The sequence below is a fragment of the Typopeltis vanoorti genome, chromosome 24, assembly GCF_054136105.1.
Source record: "Typopeltis vanoorti isolate ZY-2024b chromosome 24, IOZ_Tvanoo_1.0, whole genome shotgun sequence".
Lineage (NCBI taxonomy): Eukaryota > Metazoa > Arthropoda > Arachnida > Uropygi > Thelyphonidae > Typopeltis > Typopeltis vanoorti.
In genome coordinates, this window is record NC_143572.1 from 62005719 (window position 1) to 62017353 (window position 11635).

The window sequence follows — 11635 nt, forward strand, 5'->3', positions numbered from 1 at the left end:
TAAGGCCACATTCAAACAAAAAATAATGGTTTGCCAATGCTACTGTCTCATCGTCGTCAAGACCAATTCTATGAACAGAATCAAGGCTCAAATTGGGACCCACCCGGAATACGGCTCGCTTACGTTACAGCAGATAATGTATACATTTCAGATAAGCAAACCAAAGCGCAGATGAGACTTGGGCCTTGTCACACAATATCATATACAATTGACATAGTTTTGAACGAGATATGAGTGTTAGTTTTCCTCTTCGGAAGGCGTCGCAAATACTTTTGCGCTTGGCTTGTTACATTCATTATTTTGTACAATACGAGTGTGAATAACATGTTGGTGGCTGGAAGGTACTCACAACACACCACCGGTATAAATAAAATAAACATCTTTTTCGTATTTTGACGCCAGAAATCAAAACACAAGTCAAACAGCCAATATGGAGTGATAAGCATTGTAGAGCACATTGTTTACATGGATTTTCATTTATTAGTGGATATTAATGTCAGAAGAATCCAATTAACAGGCGTAATAGCTGCTTCCGGAATAGCAACTGTACCTTTCTTAGCAAGTAGGTAGAAATACACTGGATTGACACGAGTCAACCGATACTGCAGTATAACTCATAATGAAAAGCATGAATTACCATTTAAATCACTTTTAGTTATCTTTTCAAATTTCTTTTTAGTTATTTTTAATTTTAATTATATAGTAGCAAACCTGGAATCTGATAATAAATTCCTTGCACATAAGACACAGAATTTTATTCGCGTAATACATCAATACAGTGGACAGTCTAAACGCTAAACGATGGAACAGAACCCTTTTTGACACCAATGCAAGACTGCATCCTGTTTATTGGCGATGCGAGATGCTTGAAAATCATCTTTGACTACTTAAAGATATATCCCAGGATTCATGCCACTCTGAGATTAGAATACACAGATCTGTAGGTTGGAGAAGATTGACGCTATTCATTCAATCAAGCCGATATTTTCAAGTGGCATAGAATTTGATTTTCAAAAGGAAAAAACATTCAATTTGCACCATTCTCAAATGACTTGCATTAGAGTCGCTTGCAAAAGCAACAGTTCCGGAAGTGATTTTGCTTTCAAGTCTTCTCATTACTGCCTATAGAGAAAGCCAATTTTCTAGAATTTTATTTTACTTTCAATTATTATACTGAGGATCTAGGAATGCATATGATAACCCATTATTCTAAATACAGAGCATTTGATGCTTCCTTTGATTTTTCTTTAAACTGGTCATAAATAATTTAGCAATCTCTCGAATTGTTTTGAAATTTTACACCAATCGCTAAGCAAGACAAATCTTGGGTATTAAATTACGAGTTTATTGTTTTTATTTCTTTTTTCTTTCTTAAAAATTCTTCTTAAATTCATTAATAGTCGACTTTTGCATTACACAGAAACTTGGTAATAATAAAAAAGTGGACGGTAGAAGAATATAATGAAAATGTTTGATACGTAAACCTACAGCGCAGTCTTTCTTGGCATAAATATGTCACATATAACTTTCCTCAGTATCCAAGTAATCAGGTTTTCTCGTGATACTTTATCACTGTCAAATATTCATTCTGTACAAATGAGAAATCCGTCCAAGCACCCAGTGTTGTTCTCACATCTGGGATGATGCGAGATTTCAGCGCCATCTGATGTCAAATGTGCGAAGCTCACAAGAAAGATTTTTGAAGAGTTAGTTGAGTCGTAAAATTCTTGTCTTTTTATTTATTTTTTGTAGAGGAACTAGGAAAAGGCAGACTGCGAATATTTAACACATTTTATGCACGGCTACTAGACCGCCCAACTGTTGACGGCGTTTGATAGGAAAACAAGAGGAAAACTGAGCTGTAGGTTGACTGAGTGATCATGCGACACATTCTCTCGTATACAATGTGTGTTTCTTTCCGCTTCGTTTAATTAGCTAATAGCAGTGGAAAAACAGGAAAGTTCGGGAAGGCTAAAGTCACACATCCTAAAGCAAAGTTTATTCCCCGGTCCAAAGATGCTTCGTAACCATTACAGAGCAGGGAAACGTCGAATGAGTTTTCAAACAACTTTCCAGAGGATACGCCACGATGGCTTTTGTAATGGACTTGCCAGATACAGATGATTGATGTTCTTGTCCTCTTACGCGTGCACGAACACACACACACACACACACACACACACACACACACACACACACACACACACACACACACACACACACACACACACACACACACACACCGTTGAGTCTAGACCTCTCTATGACATTGTTGAGAACAATATTAATTAATTTTCGGATGCTGTGGCAAATGAGTGTTAAATTGTATTTCATATGTTTCTAATTAATAAATGACAGTCTATTCAGACTTACTATTTATATAGAATTCCATAAAATCATATTTTAGAAAACCATTTAAAATAATGGTAATCATAAACAAGCTTCATAGTCTATAATGGGATATAACAGCGAGGTTCCTGAATGAAAAATAATACTTGCCATTAATACACAATAAAATGATTTATTGTATCTTGCTTTTATTTTTAGTGGTAAAGGCATTTGTTTGTATGTATTTGTTACGCTGCTCAAAATCGAAATATTCAGTATTTAGTAAAGCTAAGTGCTATTAGGTTCACACACACACACACACACACAATTTCGCTTTTTTCTCTTAATAATAAATGAATGATGGATTTCAATTTCAGGTGTTAGAATATTACTCCAATTATTGAAGATTTAAACCAGCTTAAAAATTTTATTTTTATTTTTTAGCAAGAAATTAAATAATGTTTTAATTATGTATATAAAAAGTAAAGATTACATCAAATTTATAAAAAAATAGAAAAAATAATTCATACCTCTCCTACGTGCTAAGCTTTAGTGGTTGGATGTCACAAAAAAAAAACGAAATTTAAGTATATTGCAACCAGTCAGAACACATTTATTACGCGGTATGATTCGGAATTATTTTTTCCTTGTTTTGCCATCAGAAATCAAGATTGACTGGCAATTTTTTTCATCATGATCCTAAATACTTCATTTGAATAAATGGCTAACTGAGTGGAATTTTTATACAAGAACTCCACTTATATTCATAGGTGTCACAGAGTTTCGCCCAAAAACGCCCCCCAAAAAACTTGAAAGGTCTTTGTTAAAGTCTAGCCAACGAACTAACTGGTTTCTTTGCAATTGCCAGACAAAAAATTTTCTTCGTCTTATGCCAATATAAAAAGAGCCTCTACAAAGGATGATTGTGAACTTTGATTGTAAAAATTCAGATCCCTTCCAGGATGTGAAGACTTTCAAAACTATTTTCAGTTGGCGTGTGTTAGCTAGTCAGAACATGAAGACATCAGGATTTCCCTCTCAGACATAACATAATGGCCAAATGAATTTTTTATGCATCTGTTTTCTTTAAGTACTTTTCCTAATGGAGTTCAGCGACCACCTTTGCAAATTTACTTCTCTCTACAGTGGCGCTGATTAAGAGCTAATCAGTTTACTTCAGTTTTTTATACTCTCTTGCCATGATATATTTCTTCTTTCCATTGATTTTACCTTCTAGTGTTATCCGGAGAATGTTATATTAATGTTTCTCATTAGATGTCCTAAGTAGTAGGTAGTTTTTCTTCTGTTCACAATACTGATTAATTCTCGGTTTTTATTTAACCTTCTTAGTACCTCTTCATTCTTCACTTTTTCTGTCCATGTGATCTTAACCATCCTTCTAAAAATCCACCTTTCAAAGGCTTCCAGTGTTTGATTGTATTTGCCTTTAACGTCCATGTTTTAACTTCTTTTAGTCGTACTCGAATTTCAATATTTAATTAATAATTAATAATAACATTTTATGTAACATAAAATGTAATATGTAACATTTTACAAAACACACGATTTTTTTTTTTTTTTGTGTACGTGTGTTAATTTTTATGCCCATTTTTGTACTTTCTTTGTTAACACATTCCAGAAGTAGTTGAAGATATTGAATATTTGTTGCAATTAAAGCAGTATCATCTGCAGAGTGTAAGTTATTTATTAATTGGTCGCTTATGATTACTCCTTCCTTTCTTCGTTCTAAGACCTTGAGAAATAAGAGTTCTGAGTAGATGTTAAACAGAAGTGGAGATAGTACACATCCTTGTCTCAGTCCTCTTTCAATTTTGATGTTGCTGTCTGTTAGGACAGATGCAGTCCATCTCCAGTAGAGATTTTTAATGATTCCAACATCCTTATCAACTAGGCCTAGTTGTTCTAAGATGTTTATGAGTTTATTATGTTGGACCTTATCTAGAGCCTTTTCGAAATCAATAAAACAAATATAAAGGTCAGTTTGTAGTTCTCTGCATCTTTGTGCTAAGACAGGTAAGCAGAAAAGTACTTCTCTTGTTCCTTGACCATTTCTGAAACTAAACTGAGTTTCACTGATGATATAATCACATTTTTCGTATATTATGTTATGAATACTTTTTAGGAATATTTTGAGAGTTTAGCACATTAGACTAATCAATTTAAAATCATCAAAAGTTTTTGTCTTTGTTTTTTAAGCAATGATATAAAGATTGAGTTCATCCAGTCAGAGGGTAGTTTACCAGTATCATGAATTCTGTTTATGATACTTATAAACTTATGTAAACTATAATAATCTATATGAATCATTTAATATTTATTTATTATTTTGAAAGTTTGATTTTTTTTTTTAGTAAAAGTAATAATGTACCATTTTATTTTACTTATAAAAATATTTAAATAATCAAACCAAAGAAATTCCTGCTTCGGGATTGGGGTGATTAATATCCTTGGAGGGTAATGGATTGCAATGCTGTAGCCAATGAAGTTCTAACTGAGGCTCGGCTATTGCTGTTACCCTCCTGCCATGATCAGAGCTTTAATAGCTCAATAATACCTTATCCCTACACTGTCCTCTACAGATAACGGGGAAGATGAAAAGCATTCTTGCTTCGCCCCTTTAAGCCAGTCCTTATAAGGATAAGGACTTCCTGCTTCGCCCGTTTAAGCCAGTCATAAGGACTATATTGTTAAGTCATTTCATAAAAATAAAAATAAATAACTGACTTTGGTTTATAACTTTATTATATAATTTTATAACTAACTTTGGTTTATAATGGTTTATAATATAATTTTATCATTCATTACTTGAATAATTTCTGCTGGTAGTTCATCGGGTTCAAACACTTTATAAAAATAAAAATAAATAACTGACTTTGGTTTATAACTTTATTATATAATTTTATAACTAACTTTGGTTTATAATATAATTTTATCATTCATTAGTTGAATAATTTCTGCTGGTAGTTCATCGGGTTCAAACACTTTATTAGTTATGTTAGTCATTTCATAAATAAATAACTGACTTTGGTTTATAATTTTACAATTTTATCATTCATTAGTTTAATAATTTCTGCTGGTAGTTCATCGGGTTCAAACACTTTACCAGTTTTTGATAATTTGATCACCATTACTACTTCAAGATAGGTGGGCCTGTGACTATATTTCTTGAATTTGTTAAGTTTTGTTCATTACCAGAGAGTAGTGCTTCAATGTATTTTAACGCAAACGTGTTTCTTTTTTAGATGTTTCTAGGATTATCTCTCTTTCATTTGTCTTAAGTAGCAGAGGATGTCGTTTTGCCATCAATCCCGAGAATTCGTTAATTTTTTTTTGTAAAGATTGACGTCATCATGTTTTTTTTTTTTTTTTTGTAGATCCTCAATTTCATTACATTTTTCTTTCATCCGGTTTTATTTAACATTCTGTTATATTATTTATTATTTAATAGTGATACCCAGAAAAACAAACGTGAAAATACACAGAAAGCAGGATATATACTTGCCAAAGAATATATTTGTTGCAATTCTTGTCATCGGTTGATTATATCTACATCTACTTATAGAAAAAACAGCTGAGTCATTCAGAAGGACGCTGAGATCGCTAAGCAATCTGTCCACTATGTTTAAATGTTAATCATGTATTGTTTTCATAACTATACTATTGTTTATACCGCGTTAGCATGTCAGATCAAGATTAGACTGAATAAACTGGAATAACAATGGAGTCAGTTGACCTTTAAGTCAACGTTTCCAAGACCTACGCAAACATGTTTTAGATAGCTGAAGTAGTCTTACGTTATTTTAAGCACAGGAATGAATGTGGAAATTTATTCCACACTATTATCTAAATAATTTCAAAATTTTCAGATGAAATTATATGGTACTTTTTCTCGTAAAAGATAATCAGATTCATTCACGCATTTTTGTGAAAATGATCATTTTCACAAGAAATTATTTTTCGCACGAAGGCTTTATCGACACCTAATTGACAAATATAATGCATTATATTTGTCAATTAGGTGTGTTCTCCTGCCAGTTTGCCGGATTAAAAACTTAAGTTCCTTAAGAAATAACCCTGCTTTCCCTGTCAAAGACCGGCTACCTTTAGTTGAAACGCCTTATAAAGATTCCTCTTGTCCGAAACAGCAAGGATTTCAGAAATACTCACCAAAAACGTTGCAAAATTTATACTTAAAAAAAAATCATTAAGAATTTAAGTTGTTGGCATGCTAACCTTTCAGATGACATCCAATATATACGAGTAAAAAAAAATGCTAAACAAACCACAGACCGACAACATAAATATAAAAGTTACCAGGAAAGTGCGTGAAACAATGTTTCAAAAAAGAGTTAAATCTCTTTAAATTTACGAAATTGCTACCTAAATTCGTTCAATCTTTAATTAATCTTCCTTAAAAGTTTAAAAAAAATACAATTTATTGTAAACTATAATAATCTATATAAAGCAATTAAATATTTATCAATTACTTTGAAAATTTGATTTCTTTTAGAAAACGTAATAATACACCCTTTTATTTTGCTTATTAAATATCAAGATAATTAAACCCGTGGAACGATTGTGATTATGATGGGCTTTTAAATAAAAATATTTAAAAGAATGTGATGATGTGATTGACTTCTTGTTGTACTTCAGCAGAAAATCTCTCAACAGGTAAACTGTAGTAGGAAATCTCATTAGATATTGATAGATATTGATATTATCATGTGAGTATTTGGAGAGTTTGCATTCAAATAACTTACTATGCCTAAATTTGCTGTTCTGATTCTGATTTCACAAATGGTATACTTTTTTGGGATCATATTAAGGATTTCTGCACAGTGACCAAAGGAGTATTACTCATATTATTAGTTAGAAAGCATTCAAAGACAATGAATTAAAAGCAGGAGAAAATCGATGCTTATTACAAAATGCCTACTGAGAAAACATTTTTTTTAATATTTTGCTCTTTAGCTAATCGTTCCATGAGCCTTTTTATGCACTAATAATTCCTCTTTTTTAAACATTTATCTGCCATCGTGCTGACCCTCCTGGGGTACTTGTACGAAATGAACCTTCAAATTTAACACCTAACTAGGTCATTTAATTGGCTTTATATGAGTTGTTTTGGTTCATTCTAGGGTTTTCAGGCTGGTAAGAGTCAATATCGAATTCCACATGCGCCAGAATCATTTAATAAGGATATATTAATAGAACATTTTCAAGTCACTTTAGTCCTCCAGTAGTAGGGGGTTATGGTTCTCACACCACCAGGCGATGAAGTTGTTCCACCACCTAAACTGACGTCAACATAACTCAAATGGCACGAGGAAAAGATTTAATATTTTTAGTTGCTCAACAAGTGTATCCATCTGGTGTCACAGGTTATCTTGATCTAAGTCTCACCCAGAAGTATAAATAACATTATTTTTTATATTAATTTTAATGTTTTCATACAGTTTTTGATTGCAAAACTCCCACATACATAAAGTACACGTATTCGGCTATTTATACAAGACTTCGTAACATAATGCACAGCTGAAAATTGAATATAGAAAATAAAACAAAGACCATATATTCAAAATACGTATACTCTAGCTCGACCTATCCTTTTTTTACCTATTAAACTACAATGTTTTTTCATTATAGAAGTTAATACACGATTCTCAAATTTTTGAAGACAAAATACATTAAATAAATAAAATTTTTAATATTATAAAACAAATATATAACAGAATGCATGCTATCATCATTTGCATGTTGTTCAATAACTAAATTGCTAAATGACAGACGAATCTTTTCAAACCTCCATAAAATATGCAGACCAATGTAATAATTTATTTGTTTTATATTCATATAACTTAAATCCAGTCGATATTCTTAAAAATCCAATTCTTCTTTGGACATTTTAATCTCATATCTGATGCAAATAAAACGCGATATTGATATCTCAAGAGCGTTTAGACGACTAACTGTTATGAAATAATAGAGACATCACATTTCTCCCCAAAAAATTATCCGTGTTTTACGAGATTATTGCAAAACCAATTGTCATTTCTTCTGCCAAACAAGTGATTATATTTTACTGTACACACTTAAAAAGAATCAACAAACTATAATGTAATAAAGAGGTACTTACGAGAACTTGCTAGAGCTCCTTGTAAAATCAACGGTAATATCTTCAACTGTTCGATGGAAGAAAATGCTCTCCAGTGGCGATTTTACGGATAGTGACGTTAGCTGAGTATTTATAGCAACCCAAGTGAATAGCAGAGGGACAGCAGGTAATCTGACACACTAACCCAGTGACGTTCATCACAGTCACCCTTCCTTTCATACGCGAATATTGCTCTCAACAGGAGGCAGCATCTCATCTTTGAACTAGTTTTCCTTCTTCGAGCTCCCTTGATTAACAGTGAGTGATGAATAGATATGAATATCTGTGAGTTCCAAGACATGTCTAATTCCGTGAGGCACTCTATTCATTTGATTTATCTGGTTTTCAAATTCTTTTCTAAAATTGAAAAAAATTTTAAATTTCCAAAAGTTTAAATTTCTCGCCATTAAAATACTTTGGATACTTTTTTTAAATATAATGTTGAGGTCGCTAAAATACTTCTGAATTAAACTGTGCTCAAGTTCCATGAGAGTGTCAATGTGTAGATGACAGCATCCGAAATAGCAGTCAGTTTACGACAAATGTCGTAAATGTACAGCATTTTTTGAAGTCCTAACTGGTACTTAAATTCATATCGGTGATTTTGTTTTGCTGGAAGTTTTTTTTCTACATGGTTAGACTATAATAAATTTAGTTGAATCTTTTATCCAAGTGTAAGCAAACAAAGTTTGCGCCTGAAGTATTTTCATATCAGATAGTGATACAAGGAGTGATGAGAGCTTGGTCCATCTTTACCACGAGCCTCAGTCCTAAGGATACTTCGGGCGAAAAACTTTGTTTGCTTACACTTGGATAAAGGATTAAACTAAATTTATGACTTTTTTTACTTTTAACTTGTTCGTTCTTTTTTACATTGTTTTTTTGGGGGGGGGATGATGTGGGCAGTGGTTCGGTAAATTGAAATTACAACTGAATCAATGAAGACTTCAAAATCTGTGTATCACACGTACGTTTGTTGATTGTGTATGTTCTTCTAGTCAGTTTTCTCTTTTGAAGGATGAATATTCTCCTCCTACGTATGAGACCTGTTAACCTTTACTTGAAAAATCCTTAAAAATTCCTTAGGGTACATGCGTCTTTACGCATATCCTACTGAGGTTTTTTTTTTTTTTTGAAGTTTTACGCGTATCATTATTTTCTTCCCTATGTTTTCTGGATACTATTTGTTGAGTTACGTAATTCACCGCTTACTTAATGATATCCTAAGTGTATTTGTAAGTTTCTCACTTTCCACATTCTACTGAAACGTCTACCGTGTGTTTCGACATTGCATTCTTCAGTATTAGCAAAATGATATACAAAGCATTGACTTGTAAGAAATTCAGTCAACTCTATTGAGCTTTGTTTAATTATTTTCAAAAACTTTCTCTTTAAAAGACGCAACGCAATTAGCCTGACACGTCATATGTCAAATTTCAAGTCTTTCCAATGACTAGAAAATTCTTCAGGTTAGAAAAAATGAAATTTTCTTTAGTCAACCATTAAACATTTCTTCAAAAGGTGTATGAAGCAGTGAAAGTTTGAAGTCAATCCGACCAGTATTCCCCACAGCAAGTTTGAATAGGTTAACTAAATATAAAAGAAATCTTAACTTTACATCGTTTAATATTCACTTTTCATGTCATCAGAAATTGTAACGAGACCTTAATAAAAACAATACACTCATTATTATTATTATTATTATTATTATTATTATTATTATTATTATTATTATTATTATTATTATTATTATTATTATTATTATTATTCGCATTGCATTTTTATTCATTTACCTGTTTTCCTGTTAAGTGTGCGCCATATTTCTGTGTTAGAAATTATATTTGAAGCTAAGCTAAAAGAAATTCCAATTCAACATGAATGTATTCCTCAAGCCATTCTCGGGATGGACATAATATGTCAAGCAAAGTCTGGCATGGGAAAAACAGCCGTTGGCAACATTACAGCAGCTTGTTGATGGACAGGTGTCGGTGCTTGTTATGTGCCATACCAGAGAACTGACATTTCAAATTTCTAAACAGTATGAGCGGTTCTCTAAGCATATGGTAACTGTTGAAGTTGCTGTATTCTTTTGGAAGCTTAACCATAAGTAACGATGAAATTTTAGCACTTGTCAGTAACAAGAAACTCAACCTTCGTCACACCAAGCATTTTATTTTACACGAGTGTGCCAAAATGTTAGAACAATTTGATATGCGCAGGGATGTACAAGAAATCTTCCAACACTCCACATGAGAAGCAAGTAGTGATGTTCAATGCAACGCTAAGCAGGGAAATTCGGTCTATGTGCAAAAACATTACGCAAGATCCAATGGAAGTTTATGTGGATGATGAAGCCAAACTTACACTTCATGGTTTGCAGCAGTACTAAGTCAAGCTAAAAGATAATGAAAAAAAAACAGAAAACTTTTTCAGATTTTAGATGTACTTGAATTTAATCAGGTAGTTATATTTGTTCGGACTGTTCCAAGGTGTAAGGCATTGGCTCAGTTATTAGTGGAGCAACATTATATTGCTATTGATATTCACAGAGAAATGACACAAGAAGAAAGATTATCACGTTATCAGCAGTTCAATGATTTTCAGAAGCGTATTTTGGTTGAGACCAATTTATTAGGACGAGGAATGGATATTGAAAGAGTGAATGTTTTATTCGGTTATGATATGCCAGAAGATTCTGATCTGCATAGAACTGCAAGAGCAGGTCGTTTTGGAACCAAAGGATTGGCTATTACATTTGTTTCAGATGAGACTGATGCCAAGATTTTGAATGAAGTCCAAGATCGATTTGATGTTAATATTTCTGAACTGCCAGACGAAATCGATATATCTCATATATTGAAGGTCGCTAGCTTCATTTCCTGTTTGTCATCTGTTGCCATTAGGTAAATGTCTACTATACATTATCATTGTCATATATTGATTTTATATTTTTACTTTCTTACGTTGTAAATTTTAGTTAGCCTATATATTGTTGACGAAGCAATGTTCATCTCTATCATTCAAAAGATAAACTTTTATCTATTATTATTATTATTATTATTATTATTATTACAATATCAATATGGAAAACGAATGTGTATTTCACGTGGCTAGTCGTACTGTGTTAACTTG

At 32.3% G+C, this 11635-nt stretch overlaps 1 pseudogene; it reads left to right on the plus strand.

The window, feature by feature from the left end:
• The window catches only part of LOC150093282 (spliceosome RNA helicase DDX39B pseudogene), a 37926-nt pseudogene extending 26553 nt beyond the window's left edge, over positions 1-11373 (plus strand).
• Positions 11374-11635: the final 262 nt, after the last annotated feature.